The 26,398-nt window shown below is 40.4% G+C and overlaps 1 protein-coding gene and 1 long non-coding RNA gene across 5 annotated transcripts in view; both read left to right on the top strand.

Annotated features, from left to right (window-relative positions):
• Window positions 1–198: 198 nt before the first annotated feature.
• On the top strand, window positions 199–8,073 carry LOC123375497. Its single transcript, XR_006581491.1, has 3 exons — window positions 199–279; window positions 5,912–5,998; window positions 7,935–8,073. It is a non-coding gene; the product is annotated as an uncharacterized LOC123375497 (long non-coding RNA).
• A 6,940-nt stretch (window positions 8,074–15,013) lies between these two features.
• FRRS1 (ferric chelate reductase 1) overlaps window positions 15,014–26,398 on the top strand; it is a 28,633-nt gene continuing 17,248 nt past the window's right edge. Inside the window, exons 1-2 of one of the 4 annotated variants that reach the window (XM_045026434.1) lie at window positions 15,014–15,159; window positions 15,320–15,464. The gene's annotated coding sequence lies outside the window, so the exon portion shown is untranslated. Of the gene's footprint in view, window positions 15,160–15,319; window positions 15,465–15,510; window positions 15,591–16,275; window positions 16,361–26,398 lie in introns of those variants that run through there. The other 3 variants (XM_045026436.1, XM_045026437.1, XM_045026435.1) reach the window with 3 other exon arrangements.

The following is a 26,398-nucleotide window of genomic DNA, read 5'->3' as shown; positions in this document are numbered from 1 at the left end:
TGCCATCATTAGACAGTCATTGTATGTTCAGTGAAAGTTCACAAACAGCCTTTGGACAGAACCTACAATTGAGAAAGACATCACTGGCCAGGTTACCAGGGTTATCCCCTCTAGCCTATATTGTTCTAAAAGGGTCACAAAGATCTTCAGCTTCCTTCTGAACAGCCAGGTAGATTGAAACAGCCAGATAGGCACAATTCATAATGTAGGCAAGGAGTTATGGTTTGAAGGAGTTAAAAAGCCATTTAGGTGACCTACAACAACACTGCATACATTAAGGTGAGTTATCAGATGATATGTAGAGATCTGGATCCTGGCTGTGCTGATGATATGCTAATACAAGTAAGCACCTTTTACTCTGGGCACCTGACAATAGCTCTTTGACCTTTGAAATCTGAACCTTACATTGTTAAAAACATTTGGATCAAAGAGGCTTTTTCTAATCCCAGCTCTGCCACTGTTTGTGTGGCTTTAGGAAAGTCATGCTACCTGTTTGCTTCAGTTTCTCTATATATAATCTGGATGACAATACTTACTTCACAAGGAAGTTGGGAATTTAATTAGGTTATGGTTGTTCAGCTTTGGTCATGTAATGAACTAGTTAAATACTAAGTATAATTATAATTTTCAATACAGTTGCTGAAGATGTATTTGTTTGAGCTTCAGCTAACAGCGTCAGTTTGACTAATTTTGCTATGAATATTCTTAGGGGATGTGGTGGGATGGCAAACAGAGTTTAAAAAAGTGTGGGTTGATACTTTTTAAAATTTATCCATGATATTCTTATCTGCACAACTTAATTTAATGAAAAAGTATAAAAAAAATTCCTGTTTTCTCTCTTATTTACATATCATACAGCACCAGTTTTCACTTACACAGTGAAATATGGTATTTTGATGTAATATATTTTGATGTTCAGGGCCTTTCCCAGAATTTCTGCTCCTTTGGTTCCTATGCATACTTGTCAGATATGCCAATCCTTGAGACTTTTTAAAAAGCCCTGTTTTGGAAGGAACTCAGGTATTATTTCACTACACTGAACTGTGCTTTAGCCATTTGAACTTCTTCCTCAAAAAGAAATGTTGAAAATATGCTAGTGGTTCTTGTAACTTTGCCATCACATTTCTACAAGAGCCTTCAGATCACTGAGCCAATTTATGGTCAAAACACAGTGAAAGAAATGGCCAATAAAAATCCTTAAATTTCATCTGTGTAGCTCTTAATGGAATTCACAAGCTAAATAATTGATTAGTCCTGTTGCTATTCTATCCTATAGACACGTGATTGTTCACCAAAAAGTACAACATGTGCAGGTAAGGGCAAAATCTGCCCTGATATATGACATTCTACCCTGTTGAAGTCAATGAGGATGTACAAGGTTTCAATGCAGGCAGAATTCAGACCATAGTATTTTGAACAGTCTATGTACAGGGTTCCAAAAATGGGACATTGCATATATTGTGGTAGGACAGTAGGCTGTACATCGTTAAGAATGTAACAAGCTTTAAATTATAAACTCAATTTTGACCTCTTCCTCATCTGACTTCCTCAAAACAAATCCCTTGTGTTATCATGCCTTAGAAGAACTGACATTGCTAAATTTGCAGTGAGTTGGGGGGAGGTGCTTTATAGAGTTTCAGGCATTTGAAATATGGAAGGTTTTTGTTACTGTGGTCTAACATTTGTTAGAACTTCATGTCCCAGGAATGGCTTGGTGTAGACACTCTTGGTGTAATGCACTTATCTTAAATAACTTGCCCTTGTGAGTATTTTTGAGAAACTAGTCCTTGATTGTTGATTGCCAGCTGATCTTAGTTATGTGTTAACTCTCTTCTCAAACTTTACTGGGCATTTCAAATGCAAAGATACAACAGTGATGGCACATATAATTATAGTCTGGTCTGCTAGCACCACCTATTATTAAGGTTGTCCCATGTTTTCAGTTGCTCATAACTTTGCTAAACTTTAACTATTTGGATTGAAATTTCTTATGCTGTGTGTCTGCCTCAGTCTATTTTTTTCCCCCCAGCCAAAAGTATTCAGCTATTTCTGAGAACAAGATTGGGGGAAAAATATATTGGTTCACTCCTGTTAAAGAATTCTTGAGACTTTTTTTGAAATGCTCTAGTGCCCCATATTTTGGAGCAGGGGCTTGAAATTTGGCAGTTGGGTGGCCTTTGTGTCTGGGATGTGCCTTTTGCTATCCTTGAGACAATCCACCCAAATTTGGCCAATTTATAAGCCTTTGAAATTTTTCAGTTCACGTATGCTCAAAGGAGACTTGGTTTTAACAGTTAAAATTGCTGTAGGTCCTATCCTCACTGAGCATGCTTGAACCTTTTGCAGCTCCTAGTGCTGACCAGACTGTGCAACCAACATCTGCACAGAATGACCAAGAATGTTTGAGCCTCTCACAGCTCCTAGTGCTGACCTGACTGACATGCATCATCCTCACAGAGCACCTATTGAATCCTGGGAAGGGGGGTCAGGTGCAAGCTGAAGGCCCCTCCCCCAGCCTAAGGAGAGAAACCACTGAACCCGGGGTTCAACTGTATGCGGGGGACAACAAATGAATAAACAGGAGCAGGCATGGAGGTAATAGGGTCATAATAAGGAATCCGGAGGGGGACACTGAGCAGAGAACCCCAGACAGCGCCCATTGCTCCTGAAAGGTGTCTAGGGAGCCAGCAGATGCTGCCCAGAGGAACTCTGCCTGTACACGTGATCATCCGCACAGAGCAACAAAGCATGCTCTCATCCCATCACAGCTCCCACATGTGACAGGACTGCGCATGTGCCTTGTCTGCAATTCTTGATCCCTGAATGGAACCCAAAACTCCTGAGTCTCACTATTCCTCTGCTGTCAGCAATTCTCTGTGAAATACACTGTCACAGCATATGTCTCACCCTCTTCTTGTGTTGGTACACCTGGAGGATGACAACCTACTATTGCTATCAGCTACTCCATGAGCTGAAGCAGCAGAGGTCTCTGTGGTGGATCTCAAGGTTCTAACCCTGCTGATGAACCATGTGAGTGTCAGTATAATGCCACATGATGAAATTTCTGTTTTTTTCAGTTTTCTTTTTAAAAAACATAGGAAATTACACAAAAACTATAGAAAAATAAAGAACAATATTAAGGCTGAAATTCAAGCTCTGAAAAGTCAGGAAATGCTAGAATTAAGGTGCCCCCCCCATTGTACATATGTATTATGATACAGTCTTTAATTATGTGATCACAGAGGTTTTTTCCACAGGATCCCTGCCTCATTCAGTATACAGGATAGACCTCCTTTGGAGAGGAATCAGGCTTCTGCAGTGAAGGAGGCTGCTCTCTGTAGAACCCTTACTTCGTTTGTTGCAGAAGTTGGAGGGTGGGTAGGGAAGAAGGCAGGGGATTATAGGAAGAGAAAGGAGGGGTCTTATGGTTAAGACAGTAGAAGCTGCCCTGTCTCTTTTCTGTCACAGAGTTCCTATGTGATGATGGGCAAGTCACTTAATTAAAACTTTTCATAGGTTGTCACTAATTTGTGTTAATCGTTTTCTGGGTGCCCAACTTGAGACCCTAGGATCTGATTTGCAGGAGTGCTGAGCACTCATAGCTGCAACTGAACTGAATGGAAATAGTGCTTGAGTATATATAAAGTGCTATATAATGCTAAGTACTCTGGAAAATCAGGTCCTTGACATCCTAAATTGGGCACCCCAAATTAGTGGTTAATGTTTGAGAATAACTCAGATACCATAATGATGAGTGCCATAGGACAGCCCATGAGGAAAATTAATAATTTTGTTTTCAGAGCAGGGTTTGAATAGTGTGCAGTAAATAAGGCATAGGGTCACACACTGGACAATGAGGATAAAAGAAAATATTGAATAGCTGCTCATTATGTGAGCATTGTCCATCCTGTGCACTGAATGGGGCAGAGGTCCTGTGGAAGAAATAGCATGTGATTAATAATTGTATCATAATGCATGTGCACAAGAGGCAGAATTAAGGTTACCCAGGCAACCCTAATTTTGGCATTTCCTAATTTTTAAGTGCTTGACTTTACAATGTTACTAATATTATTTTAATGGATGTGTGTAATCTTCTGGATAGAAATAAGTCTCTGAAGATATAGGTCTCTTTTAATCTGTGTGCCAGGGTCCATAATGTCTATGCTAATACTTTGCAACAGTGAAAGCTTTACAGAATATTCAGATTATGTCTGGGTCATGTAACACAGTTGGAATATGAGTGGAAAATTAACTTCTGTGTATATATGTTTGAATATACTGTATACAATCTCTTACTGCATCTAGCAGACTTGGCAGAGGTAATACTGAGGAGGGAAGTTAAGATATAAAACTTGTTAAGCAATCTGTGAACATCTTGTTAAGAAGCTATTGTGTGTGTTCCTTAGCTGTTGTCTTTCAATACTGGTGATTCAAAAAGAAAATACACCTCTACCCTGATATAACACTGTCCTCGGGAGCCAAAAAATCTTACCACATTATAGGTGAAACCGCGTTATATAGAACTCGCTTTGATCCCCCGGAGTGTGCAGCCCCTCCCCCCCGAGCTCTGCTTCACCACGTTATATCCGAATTCGTGTTATATTGGGTTGTGTTATGTCGGGGTAGAGGTGTATGTTCATATTCAACCATTATGAAGTAGAGAAGCTTATCCTGTTTTCCTAGTGTCTGGTGCCATCATGTGACCATTTAATGTACAGCATGATTTGTTTGTGTCTTTTCCATAACCTCTTCATAAATAAACTTACATGTACATAATTAAATTAAACAAGAAATTTAATTAAAAGAAAAAGTAAAAAAGAGGGAGTAAAGAAGTGATTAATATTAAGAAAAAAAGTGCAAATGAAAAGGAAAGAAGATAAGTGATATGAAGATTTTAGAGACAAGGGGAATAGGTTTAACTAGCTTGCAGGGTACAGGGAATAGCAGGTGGTCAATAGATTCTACATCTCTTTGCAATGGTCCCATGAAAAATAATATCAGTCAAGATCATCATTTCAAGTCAGTGTAATTTTCTCCATAATTAATGCTGCAATATCTTGTATCTGTTAATTTGGGCAAAGAGAATCACAATTCTTTCAATGACTCAAAAGATTTTTTTCAAAAGAGCTAAGGCTGTTAAGGCTGGTTTTCTTATGTAGGTTGGTCTGGGTGAATCATCATCTAAATTCATGCATATGTTTTACTGAGAATGTGACAAAAAATTAAAGCTAAGATAATTAGGCCTATTAGGAAACTTCAGACCGAAGTGTAGAAGCTTTGTCACTGAACTATAGTATGCATGATAGTGACATGGGTGGAGAGGCAGACATGTAAAGTGCCTCCATGTGTAGATCAAGTCCAGGCCTGTAGCCAGCCAGGCATAAATGTGCAAAGAGTAGGGAATGTTGTGGGAAGCTATGGAAGGCACCATCTCTCATGTGGTACTGGTATTATTGGTAATAGATACCCCTATACATACACTAAACACATAAGAGGAGTTTGCTAGAATAAGGTTAAGGAATTTGTAACCTATTTTTCCCTTTAAGCATGGACCTTTACATTACCAATTTATAGTTTAAACAATATAAAATACAGTAACCTGAGAACAAGGTGTTTACTGGGGGATTCTCATCTTCAGCTCCTAGGGCACTATCGTAATACAAATAATAAATACATAATAATAATGGAGATAAGTTCCATTGAAATCATCCAGAATATCTCAAACTTATTTGGTATATATTTCCATGCATATGAACACAGGTCCCTTCAATTAGAACATTCTGTCATAAATCAAAATGACTGGAGATGTCTTCTGAGAACATTTCCTGTAGATACACCAGGGAGGTCTAATATGGTTGTTAGATCCTAATTAAATGCTAACCCAATAAGATCAGCCTTTCTTTTTTTCCAGCATTGCTCAATGATGTGGTGTAAGTATCCAGATGAAAATAGGGAATGTGCTTTCACAGGCAGCAATGCCAGTGTAGTGGAATTACAAGTAAGCTAAATCCCTAGGTTCACTTTTATCTATGCCTCTGGTCATTTTGTGTTTATATAAACTGGCTGTATGTGTATTGAGCAAGTACAGGACTGAAACACCAGTGTGGTTGTATAAACACTCTAATAGTTAGGAGATAACCTGATTGCCAGGAGCCCCAGAATATTGGGATGACCACTCCTTTTACAAACTAGACACCATCAAATTAGGCCTGAATAAAGACTGTGAGTGGATGGGTCACTACAAAAACTAATTCCCCCTGCTGATACTCATACCTTCTTGTCAACTGTTTGAAATGGGCAACCTTGATTACACTGGCCTCATTAGCACTACAAAAGTGATTTTTCCTCCCTTGGTATTCACCCCTTCTTGTCAACTGTTGAGAGTAGCCCACTTCCACCTTAATTGAATTGGCTTGTTAGCACTGACCCTCCACTTGGTAAGACAACTCCCATCTTTTCATATGGTGTGTATTTATACCTTCCTACTGTATTTTCCACTCCATGCATCTGATGAAGTGGGTTTTAGCCCACAAAAGCTTATGCCCAAATAAATGTGTTAGTCTCTAAGGTGCCACAAGGACTCCTGGTTGTTTTTGCTGAAACATACTAACACAGCTACCACTCTGAAACCTATATTATGTTGCTCAGCCACTAGATGGCACTGTATAAAGTACTTTATTTAAATGAACCTCAGCTATACTTGGCAGAGCATTAAAGGATCTTATGACGAACACATCTGGGGTCTGTACCATATCTGGTACAGGAGCATGACAGTCACCACTTGATGTTAGGATCATCTAATAGTCAATCCTGTAACTAGCAGATGAAGTTCCTTAGAGTCTCACTTCACACCTGGGATAGCTGCCGTCTCCATTAGATTATACTTGCTACATATAGTCCAGACTAGTCTGATAAAATGGGGTGTATAACCACCCAACTCATAACATATCTGAAAGACACAAATGGTACAAATGAAATTAAAATACCTTGAGTTTTTATAGTGCTTACATTTGGTGTCCAGGTCACCCAGGCCTGGCTCACCTAAATCAACATTATTTTTATAGTACCATTGGTAGCCCTTAATTCCTGCAGTGAATTATTTGAAGCAAGTTCTGTTCTGTATCTTACCTCTGACTATATGATCCAGTTAGCTGGGGAAAGTGAACCAATGATCTGAGCTACAACAGGCCATTCTGGTTTGTTATTTTGACCAGTAAAGCTGCAGGCTCAGTAGATACCTTTTAATCAAGAGTGGTTAAATCCTGTATATCAGTGGCTCTCAAACTTTTTTACTGGTGACCCCTTTCACATAGCAAGTCTCTGAGTGTGATCCCCCTTCTAAATTAGAAACACTTTGTTATATATTTAACACCATTATAAATGCTGGAGGCAAAGTGAGGTTTGGGGTGGAGATTGACAGCTCACGACCCCCCAAGGAATAACCTTGCGACCCCCTGAGGGGTCCTGACCCCCAGTTTGAGACCCCCTGCGGTATATGGCTTAGCCATTCCATTGTTTTATCACAGGACCACAGAAATAGCCTACTGTATAAAGATACCCTGTCCCTCTTTGTCTAGGTCTTCACTGCATGCTAACTCCTATCATGAGACCACTTTGTCAATATCAACACACTGCCATCATGTTTGGCATTTGCACGGGCCTTGCATCTGGCTGTGACAAGCAATACAGCTTTCTAGATGTGTGTCCTGTGATTCACAAGAGCAACAACGCACTGTATCGCTCAATTCTGATCGCTGAAGACTGTTGTGGGTCATCTTGTCTGCCCACTCTGGGGACTGTGGGAGGAAATGAAGTAGGCCCAGGAAATTCATTTCCTGGCAGGACCCACTCTGGCAGGGTGATGCATCATTATGTGCCGAAGGTATGGAGCCCACTCACCCTAATAATTGGGACTAACAGCTGCTGCTTTTCAGGGAGACAGTGTTTATTTGGCATGCCTCTGCAGACACTGCTTCCAAGAGATGGTGGCAGGTGTTTCAAAGGTGGCGTTTAGCCTGCAGAAGATGGAGGCAGTGGCTTACAGTTACAAGCAGAATCACAACAACAGACTGGGATCATGTGGACATGGATACATGGAATGAGCTGATGCTATTTTGCACCAAGATTCTGATATCATCCCTGGCCAGGTGGGTGCACAGTGATATATGGGCTTCTTACAAGGCATTCTGGAAATGAGTGAAACTAAAGGAACTGCAGGCAGGCAAGCAGTGTGGGATCAAGGATGCTGAGCAGAGGCATATGAAAGTAGACTACTTCCAGTCAGGGGTCAAAGCACAGGTAGATTTCAAGATAATACACAGGAATGGTTGCCCAGGCACTTGTTGAAGGGAGTAGAAGACCATCGTCTATCAATTGCCGTGACTGGCTGTGGCTGTACATTTTCACTGCAATCTCCTGAGTTAGAAATACACAGGATATGCTATCTCAGTGTCTGCATTAGGGTTGCTTTCCCATATGGCACAGATGGAGGCACGTGGATGTATGAATGAATAATGTGTTCTGGGGAAAACCCATTGTTGAACATGAGTTAAGTCTGCAGTCTAAGAAGGCTTTTAAGTTTCTGATCACTATAGACCAGTGATGGGCAACCTGCAGCCCATCAGGGTAATCTGCTGGCAGGCCGCCAGACAGTTTGTTTACATTTGCACGTCTGCCCACAGCTCCCAGTGGCTGCGGTTCACTGTTTCCGGCAAAAGGGAGCTGCGGGAAGTGGCAGCCAGCACATCCCTGTGGCCCGTACCACAAATGTAAACTGCACACGGCCATGCAAATGTAAACAAACTGTCTGGCAGCCTGCCAGCGGATTACCCTGATGGGCCGCCCACCACTGCTACAGAACAGTGGTTCTCAAAACCGGTCTGCCGCTTGTTCAGGGAAAGCCCCTGCTACTGCTGAACAGAGTCCATTACACTCAAAGACCCTCATACAAAGTAAAATGCTGATGTGGGTATTAATTCATTTCCTCTTCTGTCTCACTTCCCAGGTGCACCAGGCAGCTTTGTATTTAATGAGGAACCATGCTTTCCAAAACCTCTAAATGCCTGCTTCCAATTTTAGTACCTTGTTGTGATGAAGGCATATGAAGCAGAATCAGTTCGTGCAGCTGGATTTGCAAAATGACCAAACTTTCTACAAAAAAAACAGAAGTTGGCATTCTTCTCTGAGTGCTTGTGTTGTTCCCTTCTTGAGTGCCATGCTGATCACAAGGACTGCAGACAAGTCCAGTTGCCAAACTTTACATTAGGATGTTAAGGGAGAATCAGACAGATCTGTACAAGATCTCTTTGTATCTGTATAGAGAGACCTTGAAGAGAGGACATTTTTATTCTTTTGTACTTATTGCTGATCCCAAGAGGATAACCATAGTCAAATGGAAGATACTGTACAAAAACAATGTTTATATTTACACAAATATTGTATCAGTTACAGTACTCTCCAATTATAGGGCAGTAAGACTATGAAACAAGAAAGCTGTACTGACCTGGGGAAAATGACAGAGCAACTCCCACGAGGAGCAGTTTTCTATTCCTAATTATAATTACAATTTAAATGATTGCATGTGTATACACTATTACCGAAAGAAAAAAGCATATGCAATCCAGCCTTGAGGTCTGGCTGCAGCCTTCTCCTTTTTCTTTTCTGGGGTATGAGTCCTGGGTTCACCTATAAGGGCGCCAGATCCCTCCATGCAAGGAAACCCCTTCTAGTGTAGACAGCACAGAGGCTCTGTCCCTTGGGTAAATATTCTCATACAAAGGAGTGTAAGTGAGAGCACACAACAATAAAATAGCTATCACAATTCTCAAAGTAACAAAACTGTACCTGGCCATTATTAAGTATGGGGCACTCGGGATAAGGGACAATGGAAACAAGGGATCAGGATAATAAAAGACAAAAACAACAATTGTAAACTGTATCCCTCTAAATGTTCACAGCCAGTACACACCACCATGTGCTCTCTCCCAGCACCTGCCTAGGCAAACAGTGAGTTTAGGCACAGTCTTTGCTGGGCGTGCAGTGCTGAAGTCAGAGAATGGCTTAAAACACAATATCAAAATAAACAAACCGGGGTGTTCTTAAAGTATCCCCACTAAGAACTGAAAAAGTGTCTTTGTGGCATTCTGGTCTGGATTCAAATATGAAGTTAGGCTGCCTCTTGGTAGCCTAACTATGACTCTGTCCTCAGACTCCTGGGTTTCTGGTTTCTTCTGAGATGACACTGTCCAATGTCCCAGAAATCCCCAAAGGGCTCACAGTCTTCCCTTGGGTAGGAGTGTGGATAACAGTAGGGTTCTCCCTAGCTGTGACGGTTCTCTCTCTGCTTCCATCTCAGCCCTGGAGCCTAAAATAATCTGAGAAGCGGAGTCCTGAGCCTCCATCGCCATTGCTTCTGGAGTCCAGGGGCCAGTCTCCTTGAGGCTCAGTGTGGTAATACAGGAGCATCTCCAAAGGGGTTACACATCATTAATCCAGAACGCCTGGTTTCTAGACCCTGAACCACCACTAACTGTGGTGTGTCCTTGGACTAAAATGTTGAAATGTCTACTAATTTTAGGTGCCTCAAGTTTTAGGGGCACAGATTGAGATGCTTAGGACCTAATTTTAAGAGATGCTGAGGACTTGTGGCTCCCATTAACTTCTGTTTGAGTGCTTTGTGCTAAGTGCTTCTGAAAATTGGATTCTAGGTACCTCAAACTGGGACCCTAAATACTGATGTGCTCAGAACTAGTCAGTGGACATGTTTAAACTTCAGCTGTAGTCTCTTTGCCCCAGTTTCACCATCTGTGAAATGGGCAAAATAATACGTATCTACCTCACTAGGGTGTTGTGAAGATTAATTCATTAATATTTACAAAGCATTTTGAACTATTTGGCTGGGCACAGGAAAATTGGCTTGGGAGAGGTTCTGTCTGGGAAAGCTAGGCTAGTGGAGAGGAGGCAGGTAGGGAGAAGAAGGGTAGTGTGAAACAGCTCCTTCATAGTGAAGAACAAGCGGGTAGAGCGGGAGAGGGAAAAGTTAACAAGAAAGGCAAGAAGCTGGTGTGATGAAAGCTTGTATTTTTGATGGGTCATTCAGTTCCGATGGGAGCTTGTGGTCTGCAATGCGTATATTATTCCTTAAACTGATTAAACAGTGTCAAGTCATAGGTTGTTATAACTACAATATATTTGTCGTATTACAAGTAAGTGTCACTTCTTGCGGCCTCAGGATCCAGATGTGGGCCTTTTCTAGTACATACGCTGTGGGGGTATATTTCTTTGATATAACTCTGACACGCTTTTCTGGCTTCGACTGCATATTGTGCAGAAATATTAAATTTAAAAATGATTTGCCTCTTACAGCATAAGAATCTTGTTCATGGAAACATTTTCACTTGCACTGTGCACCTGTTTGTGTATTTTGGAAATGGGATCAACAAGCTTGAAAAACTGCAGAATCCCTAAAGAAAGATTAAGGGCTGCTGTTTTAGGGGGAGCATATGCACCTGTTCTCACTTATTGTTATTGGCTCCTTCTTTTTTGTGTGTGTAATAATATTCGCCAAACTGTTATAAAACAGTCAGTAACAGCTATTGAAATCAGAGGAGCTGAACAAGTGAGCAACAACAAAATGTCATCCAGGGCCGGCTCCAGACCCCAGCGCGCCAAGCGCATGCTTGGGGCGGCATGCCGCGGGGGGCGCTCTGCCTGTCGCCGGGAGGGCGGCAGGCGGCTCCGGTGGACCTCCCGCAGGCACGTCTGCAGGAGGTCCACCGGAGCCGCGGGACCGGCGACCGCCAGAGCGTCCCCCGTGGCGTGCTGCCGTGCTTGGGGCGGCGAAATTTCTAGAGCCGCCCCTGATGTCATCCCCTCCTTTTGCCCAGTTTAACATGGAGGGACAAATGGATTCACTTTTCCAGTGTCTTAAGTACTGTTATCAGCAAAATGTACACTAAAGTGGCATCAAGGGCTACATTTCAAAGCTGAGCCTCCCTCTGTGAAGATGAAAATCAGGTAATTAGCTGTATCTTTTATAATTCCAGCCCATCATTCAGAGGCACAGACCTTCATACTGTAATGAGATCTGCACAAGCCGACTGCTGAGACCTTAATTCCAACTGAGTTCTCCTAACTTGGCTATATTTTAAGTGGTTTACAAATAACAGTTACAAACAAACAAAGTGGTTGTAAATTATAACAGAGAAATGGATTGGGCACTTTTCAAATAAGATTTGCCTTATTTTTGTGGGGTTTGTTACTCATAATTTTATCAAAAAGACTGTATTTTTAGGTTTACTTATGAGTGGAAAGTGGACATAACCTGGAACTATATTTCGATTTTGTATGGTGTTTCTCTAGATACTACACAATAAGGACCTGCTTATGCAATGACTTCACTGAGGAAGATCAATGCAGGATCAGGGCCTAAAACACTAACAAGCTGATGGCTTATTGAATCGATATTTCATTATTTTGCACCGTAAACCTACCTTGGAATATGCTTTTACAGATCATCTCTAAAATGCATCATAGTATTGAAGTTGGTTGGTGGTCGACATGACTTAGGAAAAGTGGGACTAGAGAGAAATTATATGATACTAAGCAAGTCTCCTATATTTCAGTAGATAGTTATATTTTTCTAACTAGCATTAATTATAACTGAATGCCAATGAGGTCATAAAAATTGTTCCAGTTTACTAGTAAATAAACCACTGAGTGGATTAATTGCACATCATGTCAAAACATAATGTAAATATAATATTGCTACTGTGCATCATAAGTGAAATTCACTCCTGTGTAGAGGCCAGCAATGCATTAGGGGATTTAGAGGGGGATATAGTAACTCAGATCAGTATCTTTATTAAAGTCCTGACTTTTCATTGAGAGCACGCTAGGGAAATCATAATGTTATGTCATTATGCTCAATTTAAATTCCCACACACAAAAAATATCTTTAATTTACAGTTGAGTTTGCATACGTGCATTTCCTAATAAAGCAACATCTAAAACCCCAGGAAGTCAAAGTCACCATATAAGACAAATATCAGAGGGGTAGCCGTGTTAGTCTGGATCTGTAAAAGCAGCAGAGTCCTGTGGCACTTTATAGACTAACAGATGTATTGGAGCATCAGCTTTCATGAGTGAATACCCACTTCATCAGATGCATGATATAAGACAAGATACTCCTCCATACCAGCCCCAAATACCACATCAAGATATCTAAACCCTCTCAGACTCTTCATTCCACAACAAACTCCCCTTCAGTTTTAACATATAACCAGCCAAATATAGATATACACTTTTGCCCAGCACGCAAACACACAATATGAACATTTGATTAATGTATTTCCCTGGAAGATTTATGCTTTCTCACAGGGCTTGGCTACACTTACAAATTTGCAGCGCTGCAGCAGGGTGTGAAAACACACCCTCTCCAGCGCTGCAAATTGCGGCGCTGCAAAGCGCCAGTGTGGTCAAAGCCCCAGTGCTGGGAGCGCGGCTCCCAGCGCTGTCCGTTATTCCCCACAGGGAGGTGGAGTACGGACAGCGCTGGGAGAGCTTTCTCCCAGCGCTGGCGCTTTGACTACACTTAGCGCTTCAAAGCGCTGCCGTGGCAGCGCTTTGAAGCGCTAAGTGTAGCCACAGCCTTAAAGTCTGTGGGCTGAGACTTCAGCTGTGCTGAACTATGCTCCCTATATTGGCTGGTCTGGAAAAGAGGATAAGAGCTTGTTATCTCAATGCCCTATGTTGTTATCTCAGTGAGTGGGGCAGAAACTATGGGAACCCTAATAAAACAAAAATTTCCTCTCTTTGCAGTAAACAGGAGAGGCTGTACAAGGGCTGAAAAGGGACATACTTACTGCTTCTGAATATCTTTTGAGTTTTTATGAATATTTGCTATGGCTTCTTTCCCCTCCCCTCCTTTTTTTTTTTTAAAGATACTGTGGTTACCGAGCAATAAAGGATTTATTCAAAAGATGAGGGACATTAAAGTTGTGACATAAGATGTCTGCATAAATACTTAGGGCAGACTTCCAATTAAAGACAGTACATATTTGCTTTGCTGGTAATAAAAGCTGCAATCTGGCAAACATGCACACCCAGGACTAACTTTACACTTCTGAGTAGTAGTCTCATTGAAGTCAGTAAGATTTCTCACAGGCATAATTGTTTGCAGGAAGGATCCTTGCATAGCCACAGAGGGCCAGATCCTCATTTATTTCAATGGGAATTAGGCATCTAGATGCCATTGAGGCTCTGGGCCAGAGCCTCAATGAAGTTAACAGGGCACCTCACTGGTACAAGGGTCTGATTGTATCTTGAGAGCATTACTAGGTAACTTTTAACATTTCAAGTTTGCAAAACAAAATATGCTTATTGATTGCACTGGATCCTGCAAGGTTGACTCCTACAAAGTCCCATTGCCTTGATTGGGGGGTCTGTATAGGGGTCCAGCTGCATAGATCAGCTTGTAGGATCAGTCCTAAGTTTTACACAAACCATTTTAATTTGCCTTTCAATGGAAGCAATTGGGTGAAGTTTTTATATAATAATAGCAAGACAATGCCCTTATTTACAAATTAACAATTATTAGAAATAGTGCCCCCACCAATAAATTATTCTAAAATATCCTCAAATGTTTTCATTTGGAGGAAAATATAGCTCTCCTGCTTCTATAACTTTTTAGGATTTCCCTGCAATTTGCTTGAACACATCTTATTATTAATGAAAATTAAAATGAAACATTCATATTAATGAAAAATGAATTTGATCTTTTAGGACCCAATCCCAAAATGAACATGCAGGCAGAGGCATGTGCACACATAAAGCCCCTCAGAAATTAATGCAGCTGTCCATGGAAATAGGTCTGCTTGTCTAGAGCTCATTACACGATTAGGACTTTAACTTTCAGATCCCCAGATTGATTTCAATGGGAATTAGGCACTAATTAATACCTGCGAGGATCTGGGCCTTAGTTCTCAATTCTACAAACATGCAATTGTTTAACTTTACTATTCTGAATAGTCCCATTGAAATCAATGGGCTACCTCCAGTAGTGAAGTTAAGTGTGTGCATAACTATATGCATTAATTGTTGCAGCCTGGCAAAATTCTTCTTGCCTATTTGCCTAAGAAGAGTGTTTCCCCCCTCCCTTGAGTGAGTAAAATATCATGTATTTTTCATTAGTCATTCATCAGGGTAAAGGGAAGTAAAGTAGACTTTATATGTGGTGTGGTAAATGTTTATGACAATTTATTAAAACAGGTATTTCTAAAAGTTAATTTAAAGCATTACTATTTTTTCCCTTTCTTCCTAGCCTCCTGCTTGCTTTAACCAGCTTTCCCTAGGGCCTGTTCCCTTCTGATTAAAAAGCTGGTTGGCTCCACCCCCCCTGCTGAAGTATGATACAACTTGTCAGAAAGCAGGAAGTCTGGTTAGAGCACTCTGCATGATTTGATAAGGTAAGTTGATGTTAAGATTCTCTTAGTAGCCAAAATGCTTTGAAAACCATCTACTAAAATACTAGTTTTAAGAGTGTTTGTGGTACTGGGAGAAGTGGCTGCTTTATAGTGAGCAAGGTGTATGTAGTAAGTAAAGAACGGTGTCCTACAGTTGGTTCAAGAACTTCTGTTGTGATTGTGTAGGTCATGCATAAAGTTAATGATTGCTTTCCTGTGATTAGAAAATAATAACTGTAAATAGAATTTTAAAAAAATGTATGTTGATGGGGGGGAAACCTCAGTTTCTGTGCTCCCTATACTGTAGAGAACTGTAGGTATGTATAGCAAAATTCAATTATTATAATTTGGTATCTGCAGAGAGAACTTTTATTTTAAGCTTTATATATATATATTTTTTTTTTCTGGAAGTCTAGAACTTGTGTTCAATCAAAAGCTTAACTATTTTAATACCATTCACTTCCAGCATTGTTTCTATATTATAATAAAGTCTAAATTTCTTAAGATAACATATGTGCAAAGAGAAAGCAATGTTTCTAACAGTTATAAAATAAATGAAAATGCTTTGTATTTAGTGTTTTATAATGCTTCTATAATGCCTTTCATGGAAGACTTCAAAGAGGTCTAATTATTTAGCAAGCATGTTCCTTGCTGTAAGTTTGAGATATTAAGAGATACTGTTAAACTAAAGTTCAGCCTACTCTATATTGAAACAATTTTGACTTTTTCAAAAAGACACTTGCCTCTTAGTGCTTTTACATTTTTTTTTTCTGTAAAGAAATCTCTATTCCCGTGTGTGTGTGGGGGGGGGGAGGGGGGAAACTATCCAAAGGCCCTTATCTTGTAACTCAACTGGCACAAGTGGACCCTATTAACTGGATGCAGGATTGGAGCCAAAGGTGGGAAAGCTGACTCCACTTTTGCACATATTCTAAACCTGTGTGTAACTTTAACTTTAAGCATGTGCATAAATGTTTGCTGCAAGCCCCAATCTTGCATAGTGTTAAAAGTGACCAAAGTAAACTGGCTAAGAAAAAAAGAGAACTTTCTTCTCTACTCTTCCACTTCTATACCTGTTCAGTGGAATATGTTCTGAAAGAAGTACGGTTTAGATTTGTTTAAGTTGCTATTATCCCCCTCTTGTTTTAAAAAAAAAATGAATTTTACCTGGCACAAAGCAAAGTGTGTATTATAACCAGAAATTATTGTATGAAATCACAAGGCAAAAATAAGTTGTTAAAGAATCTTCCTGATTTGTATCAGAAAAACATGTGTGTGTGCTTAAAAATAATAATAAAAGGCTCTGATCCTGTACTAGCACAGCAGTCTGCCAATGTGCAACAAGTTGCAAGATTAGCTCCTTGTTCACCTGTGTACAATTTCCTATATTACATACATGTATGTGTGAAATGTTTGTGGGTTGAAGTTGGGAGGTTAATTTAAAAATGACAATGTCAGGTTTCTTTCTTTTAAAGCTTATGCACTTTGCTCTTTTGTGTGGCTTTTATACCTCTAAGGGTATGTCTACACTTACTGTGGATTGATGCTGCGGTGATTGATCCACTGGGAGTTGATTTAGTGGGTCTAGTGATCACCTGCTAAATTGACCATAGATTTCTTGTTCCAGTGGAATCAACAGGAGAGCAGTGTAAGGTAAATTGACAGGAGAGTTTCTCCTATTGACACAGTGCTAAGTCGACCTAAGCTACATTGACTCCAGCTATACTATTCACGTAGCTGAAGTTGCATAACTTAGGTCAACTTAACCTCATAGTGTAGACCTCCCTAAAAAGACACTTCCATGTATGCAGCTTTAATGTTAACTGAAATAGAAAACATTGTAATATGTCCCACACTACAAAAAGCAAATGAGACCCAATTTTTCCTTTGCTCAGACTTGAATTGGTCTGATTATTCTTGCTCTTGCATTGAAATGTATAGTTGTCTTTTGCAAGCTAACAAAGAATGTGGACTGAATACAGAGAGCTTCTAATTTAAAACAGATAGTATACTGCTCAGGATGATAGGACTAAAATATAACCTCCTTCCTCTATTATAAATTTTTTTTGAAATACTTTTTCTTTCACCGAGATGGTGAAATATGTCAGACTTCCTATATCTTAGTCTTTAAGTTCCAAGTTCTAAGTGACTCTCTAGTAGAGGGTGCTGAGTTTATTGCTAACCTGAATATGCGAACAGTGCTGTCCTTCTGCTCTCTGTGACTGTTCTGTTCTTTAGAGCTGGCAGGGGATCAGAAGTGACCACAACCCTCCTTTTTGTATTGCTCAGGAACGTGGAGCTCAGACAGCAGGGCTCTCTCCCCCCTAGTGCCTTGTGAGGATAGTGAAAACATGGCATAGTGTGATATGCACAGAAATGCATGCAGAATCTGAACAGCAGCTCACCCAGTTTCTAATTCAGATGCTCAATCTCCCTCTTCTGAAGAAATTCCTCTGGGATGGAGTGTGTGAACCTAGACTGTTCAATTTGGGGAAGGGGTGAGCTCTGCCATCACCCCAGTGGAACTAGCTGTTGATTTCCCCCCCCCATCCCCCCAACCCAACCCCTCATATTGCTCGTGGGACCTGCTGGATGCCAGGGCCTCCGGTATAGAGGCCCAGAGGTTATGCACTGGCACTCTGTTCCCTCTCTGAATCCCTGGCAGTATGGCTTGAATGAGGCCATGCTCTCAGAGCTTCCTTGGCAGTTGCTTCAGGGCCCTCTTTTAGGAACATTCCCCCACGTGTAGGGGTTTGGCATGGAAGATAGCATGGAAGACTGAGGCTTTGCTGCTTTTTCTGCAAATTCTCCATGGGTCCAGCTGACTTTTTCTCTTCAGCTGCAGATTGTTGATCTTGCAGAGAACCCTCCATGATGTCCTGGGAGGTGGGATGGTGCTGGTGCTACAGAGGCACCTGCCTACCTAGTGTGGGCCTCTCATCTAGGGGTAGTTTGTGTACACACATCAGGTGGGAAAGGAATGACTAGGCCCTGGGATTCTAATTTTCTTCTTACAGCCTTTAGTCCTCTAGAAAAATGTGTGTGATGGGTGAGGTACGGGTGCATCTTTTTAGCCCATTAATGTTGAATATTGTCCCTCTAAAAATGCAATATGGTGCTTGGGTGTGGCAGGATGGAGAGGGAATGTTGGCACAGCTGGGAACAATCAGCAGGAATCCATTTTCATTTTTTTAAAACAGATTTTTTTTCTGGGGTTTGTTTTATTTTACAACTTGTGATCTGCACAAAATCCAAAGCTTAAAAATTCTCATACCATATATTGTCCTGATAATAGCTGAAATCCAGTATCTTTCAGTCCTCACTGTCCCACATCTACTAATGGCCTGATCCAAAGGTCATTGTAGTCCACAAAAGTAGAATCTCTTATTTTTTCAATCTGTCCCTCCAAAGGACTTAGCCAGTGCTAGATACTTCAATACTTATGTCATAAATAAACAGATCAGGGTTAAGGTCTCTTTTACCTGGAAAGGGTTAACATGCAGTACCTGATGACCACCTGACCAGAGGACCAATCAGGGACAAGATCATTTCAAATCTCTGTGGAGGGAAGCCTTTGTCTGTGTTCTTTGTGTAAGTGTTCGTTCTCGTTTTGGATCTAAGAGAGGCCAGACATGTCTCCAAGTTCTCCTGGAGTAGTTCCTACTATCCAATAGTGAGTATTAATTAGAAAGGCGGATTAGTCTTATAATTTGATTTCTACATGTGCAATTGTGTGTTTGCTGAAGGAAATTCTTTATTTCTGTTTGCTGTTACTTTGCTTTTACTGAGATAGAAACGGGGAGGGGGAATTCTCTCCAGGTTTATAGGTTAGACTCTGTGTATTGTTCCATCTGGGTATTACAGAGACAGTTACTTTGTTTTTATTTTTTAATAAAATCTTTTCTGTTAAGGACTTGGTTAATCTTTCCTTGGGTAAATTCTCAGGGAAAGGGGAGGAGGGAGGAGGACGGCATTCCTCTGTAGTTGGATCCCGGTATCTCTCCTAGGAAAAGGGAGGGGGGAGAGAAGAAGGGGGGAATGGTTTATTTCTCCTAGGTGTAAGAACTCCATGGATTTGGGGCTCTTGGGATCCCCAAGGATTTTGGGGAAGGACTGTGTCCCAATACACGTACATTATTGGGTGGTGGCAGCTTTTACCAGATCTAAACTAGGATTTAAGTTTAGAAGGATCCATGCAGGTCCCCATCTTGTGAACCCAACAGCTCCAAGTGGGGGTGAGACCTATGACAACTTAAAATGGGGATAAACCTTTAAGTTGGCAGGTCCTGTTATGAACAATCTGGCTTATTGATCGTAACAGCTTTTGTGGACAGACCCTCCTGTCTCTCTTCTGAGGTCAAAATGACCTCTGTAAACTCCATCAGTTAGTGGTTACAGGTAAAGAGGTACTCTTGCTCTGCTCTATTACATATCTAAATAAGCACAGCTGTTTTCCCTTAGTTCAGACAAGCTGAAGAGGGAGGGACTTCAGTTTACCAGTCCTTCAGGAATGTCTCTTGCAGGTGCCCAGAAGACCTGACTGGAAATCCAGATCTTGTTTAGAACCAAAATATCCGTTCCTCACCTCTGAAATCACTAGCTTCCTGGGAACAATATTTGGGTTTTTAGGCAATCCTTGCTGGCCTACCAACATGTTTACCCTATTTGCATGGGTTGTGCCCAGTGCAGGAGTCAGGGCTGGGTGCCTCCAGCACAGAAGGCTCCTGCTTGAGCCCCGAAAAGCTTGCCTATCCTGTGGGAGACTTCTTAAAATGGAAGGCATTGGGTAACAAATGGCTCCGGGAATAGACTGAAGATTCCAATTCAACTCCAGCTGGGGCCAGTACTGATTACAAGTTACCTATCAGCTGTTTGCTGGTTAGGTGACCTCTCTAAAACTTGTTTTACAGTCATGGCCCTGTTCCAACTAAACAAGTGTTTACACCACAAATACTAGCACCAGAGCTGGCATTAACTGTTAATTGGGTTAGTCTGATCATGGAGAAGCTAAGGATTAAATGGACGTGGAAACTAAACTATGTTCATTTCCAGAGAGAGTCAGTCCCTCCTGAATTAGGATTGGCAGCAGAGACAGGAAGCAGGCACTGTCAAATATCATAATATACTGAACATTGCATAATTAGGACTCTGCGGACAGTTCCGTATTCAGTACTTTTTATAGCTCAGTGTTTGAAGCATTGTTGTATAACACTTCTGCAAGTGGGGGTTTATTCAGATTAGTGTATTTTGAAGCTAGTGGATTACCAATTCTCTCTAATGAGAGGGTGGAAAACGAGTAGTGTATTGCATAGAAATGAGTTACAAAGTACATAATGAACATACAAAAGTCCCTGTCTAACTGACAATTCTGAAGCATTTCCAAAGTAACCACTGTAAATAAAGGTATAAATCCTGTAACAGTTTGATCTACTGTGCTAGAATACATTGTTAGAGTTAATCATATAACTATCTGCTGACATTAAGGTCTGCCAGCTCTCACACCATGTAGGACAACCATGTCATAAGGTCATATAAAAATACTTCTGGACTGTTTTAAAAAAAATAAAATAAAACAGTTTGACTTCCTTCTCGTGATTTACTGCAGTTTGTTGTTGGATGGTGCAGTTTGGTTAACCTGTGAACAAAACCTTAAACTCCATGATGTTTTTTCCATTTCAAACTGTATATAGATGGCTCTAAAGTTAATATAAATGCTAGAGAATATTAGTTATCCAGTATTACAAGAACTGCTGTCTTCTAATGTGCGTGTTCCTGTTAAAAGGTCACTATGGATTCTTCACGTATGGCACCAGCGTAGCTAACTGCATTCTGCTTCATGTTGGGTATAAAACCAGTCATCTGTGGGTAGCCTTCAGTTTTATTTGTAGTGTGGCTTAAGGGCTAGTCTTTTTTCCAGTTAAATGCTACTAAATCTTATCTAGAGTCTTGGATTGCATGTGACCTTCTGATTGAGCTTTTCTTAGGCTGACAAAAATCAATCATTTGACAAAAATCAATTCACTGCTTTTGAGCTGGAAATAATTTAGTAAGCCATACTGTTGGGGGAGAAAAATCTAACTAAATCCTTTTTAATTATAAGACATTTATAGCTGTGATCACTTCCAAATTATTCAATACAGGTTGGGGGAAGGAGGCGTGTTTAAAATTCACCATGAAAGGGAAGAGGACTTTGAAAAATTTTAAACATAAACAACAACAATGTGGTATTCAAAGAAAACAATTCAGATGTGATCTATGTGCATTTTTACCCCAGAAGAGCCTGATCAAAAAATGGGATGCACATGAAGTCTAATTTTTCCAGTGTGTTTTCAAAGCACCGTGATTAGGAACAGGTTTTTTTACCTAATTTTCCTCCTTACTTTACTGTAAGTATATCTCACTGCTACCCTGGAAAAATGCATCTTTTAAGCTTGTGTACTTACTGCAACTCTACAGCATATTGTGCATACACTTATTGCAACTTTTTAATAGCTTTTGGACAGACTATGACATTTGAATTTGTTTACCTACTAGGCAAGTGTAGCAATAATCTTAATGTGTTGGTTAAGAGTGTGTTTCTTTTCTTTTTCTTTTCTTTTTCTTTTGTAATGGTTGCTCATTTTTAGCAAATAACATGAATGACTTCATGTTTTGGAAATTGCCTATGATGATAAAGCAAATCTATGCTACTGACTGGAAAACTGTAATTATCAGAAAAAGTAGCCCTGTAATTTTATGGAGGGAAGGGTAGCTATTCTAGATTCCACTAAGATGTTATATGAGAAAGGGTTCAGAGACTTTGGCTGTACTGAGTGAATACAAATGTTCCATAATTTTACCAAAGATTGACATAGATTTGCCAGGTTTGTTATCTTACCACTCTTGATTTCAACACATTATTTGAATTATAGAGATCTTATGGTACTTCTGTCATCGTTTATGGTGACTTTTCTGAAGCAATTGTTACTGGTTCAGTAAGTTAATTAGCTAATTCCCTTAAAACTCTGAATATCACACCATCCTGACCTACTGATGATATATATTCAATTTTTCCTTCATGGCTTTTAGTTAATGTGTGGTTAATGGTGTCATAGTCACAAAGCTGTGAAGTGTTCTGTCTCACAGTTATTACCGCTATGGACTTAACGGCAAACAAGTCTCACAATAAAGCCTCAGGATAGGTACATTTAAAGTCAGCTCCTTGGTAGTCTCTCGTAGCCTATTTTTTTTTTAAATATTCTCTTAAGGAAGGTAGGGTATGCAACAGATTGGAGGTGAGAATGATCTTTGGCTCTAAGCTTTAATTCACAAACTTCAAGATGTTTAGGTTTGGGGCGTTACTACTATGTGGACTGGTGTCTGGCATGACATTCTGCTTTGAATTGGGTTTCAAACACTGAACTCCTTTCAGAGAATTTGGGCAACTTTAAATCTGAGGTATTTGGTTGGACTCACCTCTTACAAAAATTGGCTTCTCTTCAGTGCCAAATTCCTCTTCCCTCTGACATTCCACAGAAAGTGAATCTCCAAAAGAATCAAAATACTGCTGTATATACATGTACTAGAAGGAACTGAGTTTTTCAGAGAATAACTTCCTGTTACTGGGAGAAGAACTCTGAGAAAAATGTTATGCTGTAAAAGAATCATAACTCAAAGAAAGTAAGGGACTTTCTTAGGAAACTCAGCTGGGTGTGTGTGTGGTTTTTAGTAGGATTACATTTTAGTAGGCAAGTTGGGATACCTAGCAGAAACTCACTTATCCCTTTGTAAATGTCTCCCCACCCTATCTCCCGTTTTAAATTACTGTTTGGCATAACAATTGTTTCACATCTCCCTCTTTTCTCTCCCCTCTGCAAAGCCATTTTTATCTTTATGGGAAAAAATAGCATTGTTACCAATTCAGTTTGAAGAAGAATAACCTTGGCTTCTCTTATATAAAAAAAAAAAAACAAAAAACAAAAAAACCATCTGTACCACATCATCTATTATTTAAACTGGAACTTTAACATTGTTTTGTTATCACCTTATCACATACAAGTCTTATCTCTTAGTAACTGTCAACATGTTGAAGCTTGTTATACCTTCTGTTACTACGAGCTCATGCCAGTGAGGGAAAAGTTACAGTGACCTGAGCCAGCATACTGCGATCTTAACAAGGACTATGCAAACTTTCTTTACACCAAAAATCCAGTGCACCTTAGTTCTTGCATGCTATATCCTCTATGTGCTCCTCTGCCCCTCCAGCGCAGAACTCTGGTGGTGACTGAGACTTGTGATGGATTTTTGAGACGTGCTCGAATGGGGACTATGAGGAGCTCACCAAATGCATTTTAATTTATCTTCAATAAGCTTGGAAATCAGCTCTCTAGAAGTAATCGATGACACGAAGTGGGTATTCACCCACGAAAGCTCATGCTCCAATACGTCTGTTAGTCTGTAAGCGGCCACAGGACGCTTTGCTGTTTTTTCGATGACACAGTGAGTTTGTATACTAGCCTGTCTTGTGTCTCAGTATTCTTAGGGAAAGCAATGGTTTTGCTTTTAGGGTGGTGGTTGTTCTAGTAGTCCCCGGAGTATAATCATTCTGAAGACCTGGATTTTTCTCAAATTTACTGAACATAAGAGCTGTTTGCTGACTTTATGTAGAAGCACAAATCCTGCATTGTTTTGTACAATTCCATCCAGCACTCTCTGGGAAAAGAGCTACTATTACATGCTTCTAGAGCAGCGGTTCTCAAACTGTGGGTCAGGACCTCAAAGTGGGTCATGACCCTGTTTTAATGGGGTCGCCAGGGCTGGTGTTAGACTTGCTAGGGCCCAGAGCTGAAGCCAAAGCCCAAACCTCACCGCCTGGGGTCAAAGCCCAGGGGCGTCAGCTCTGGGTGGCAGGACTCGGGCTTCAGTTTCAGCCCTGGGCTTTGTCTTTGGGCCACCCCCTCACCCCCACCCTGGGCTCAGGCTTCAGTCCCCACTCCTGGGGGTCATGTAATAACTTTTGTTGTCAGAAGGGGGTCATGGTGCAATGAAGTTTGAGAACCCCTGTTCTAGAGTGAGTAAATGGTTACTCTGGCCTTGTAGCCTTTCTGGTTTCTCTTTTATCAGAGAGCAGGGCTCAGCTTATCTGAGAAATGGTGCTGTGCCTGTGTTATCTTTACATCCATAGGAAGCTTCCTAAGCACATAACTTGGTTTTTCTGATCTATTTGTGTAAAATAGACTGTACTTCCCCAGAAAGCAGATCTTTGGACCTCACATTAGTATATTTCTGACTTGGGTATGTCTCTCCTACACAGTTGAACGGGGGAACTCTATTCTCTGGTAATCTTTCAACCTTGATGTCTCAGTGGGGGGTGAAGATTTCAAGAGTCTTTCTTACCATTTTGTTTGACCATAGTAGAAACAAGTTCTTTTAATCATATGTTAAAGATGCACCAAGTACATGTCAAAACCCCAGACACCATTTAATTAGTACGCCCTGAAATAATGCTGCCGTCCTTAGTGTCTGTCTTGGAACAATATTGTGCATAATATCAAATGTCTATCTTATACCTGTAAGTACAGAACGTATTGTTGTGCATACAAATAATGTTCATGTAACAGTACCATAATGCAAGGAAACACGAGGATGAGGCAAAATCAGTATCAAATGTATTCTTATTTTGAAAAATTTCCTCATAATAATTGAAAACTTTATTTACAATGTTCTGCTTAACATGCATCCCCATAGAAGATCTGACTGTACATAAATGTAACTTTAAAAGCCAGACCTGCCTTTCTTTCTACCATACTCCCCATCGTGGCAGAACAAAGTATATTTTCCTTCTTTTTAAACCTCTGCTGTGAGATCTACATTGCCCTTCGTCATGATCTTCAGTCCTAATAGATCATGGTTCTTTGCATCAATATTTGTTTCTTATGATGAAAGGTGGGGAAAAAAAAAGTCCAGAACTACTCTGTTCAAATCCAAAAGCTGATTCCATCGGGGAGAATTCCAGTCACCTGTTTGTAGCTAATGGAATACAGGGTTTTACCCCCCAAATTAATAAACAGACAAATATTTTACTAGAGGATAAGATCCGAGTTTAGTTCTAGTCAGTAACTTTTTGTACTTTTGAAACAGTAGCTTGATTTTTTAGCATGTCACATTAATAGTTTGTTTAATCTGACTTTAAAGAAATGTTTTCCACTACTTGGCCATTGTAATCACTGGGGAAGATCTTGTCACTGGGGAATCTTTAGTCATGTAAAAAGGAATAAATATATACTATGTGACTGGTTCACCATCAGTACTGCATGATGTAGATTTGGACTTTTGTCACTCTGATTAATAGACATCTGGACTTGTCATAGGCTTTTGTTCCTCAATACTATGATCCTTTGCATTTGTATTTTATTAGGTTGATTTTTTGAAGCTGCATATGTCCCATGTAACTGGTGGGCTTCATCTGACTGGAGTGGTCGGATGAGAGAGGGTGTAATGCCAGTTTTGAGTCAAGTCCCTGTTTGAGGCTGACTTATCTTTTCTAGGACTGACTGAAGCCTGCAGCTGAAGATTGTAGCATGGGCTGAGCACGAGCCTGGGAAGCAGGAATTCCTGAGTTATAATCACAGGACGAATATTCTTTGCAGCCTTGATCATGTCACATAATCTCTCTCCCTCTGTTTCCCCATCTGTAAAACAGGGATGATATTTACATACGTGAGAATGTTAGTGTCTTGTGAAGCATTTTGAAATCTAAAAGGAAAGTGAGTGTCCTATACTGTGTAATAAGTGCCAAGTATACTCACTTCAAGTATATGAACAAAGAAGCAGCAAAGAGTGAGCCCACATGTGTTTTGGGGGCTATTGCTCATGGTCCTGTCTTCTCTCCACTGTTGAGAAGACCCTTTCTGCTGATATTCATGGTAGAAAAGACTCTTCTGAAAGTTGTGAAAGGG

The sequence above is a fragment of the Mauremys mutica genome, chromosome 8 (assembly GCF_020497125.1).
Source record: "Mauremys mutica isolate MM-2020 ecotype Southern chromosome 8, ASM2049712v1, whole genome shotgun sequence".
In the NCBI taxonomy this organism is placed as follows: Eukaryota; Metazoa; Chordata; order Testudines; family Geoemydidae; genus Mauremys; species Mauremys mutica.
Note: the sequence above shows the minus strand (reverse complement) of the source record. Positions and strands in the feature narration are given on the sequence as shown.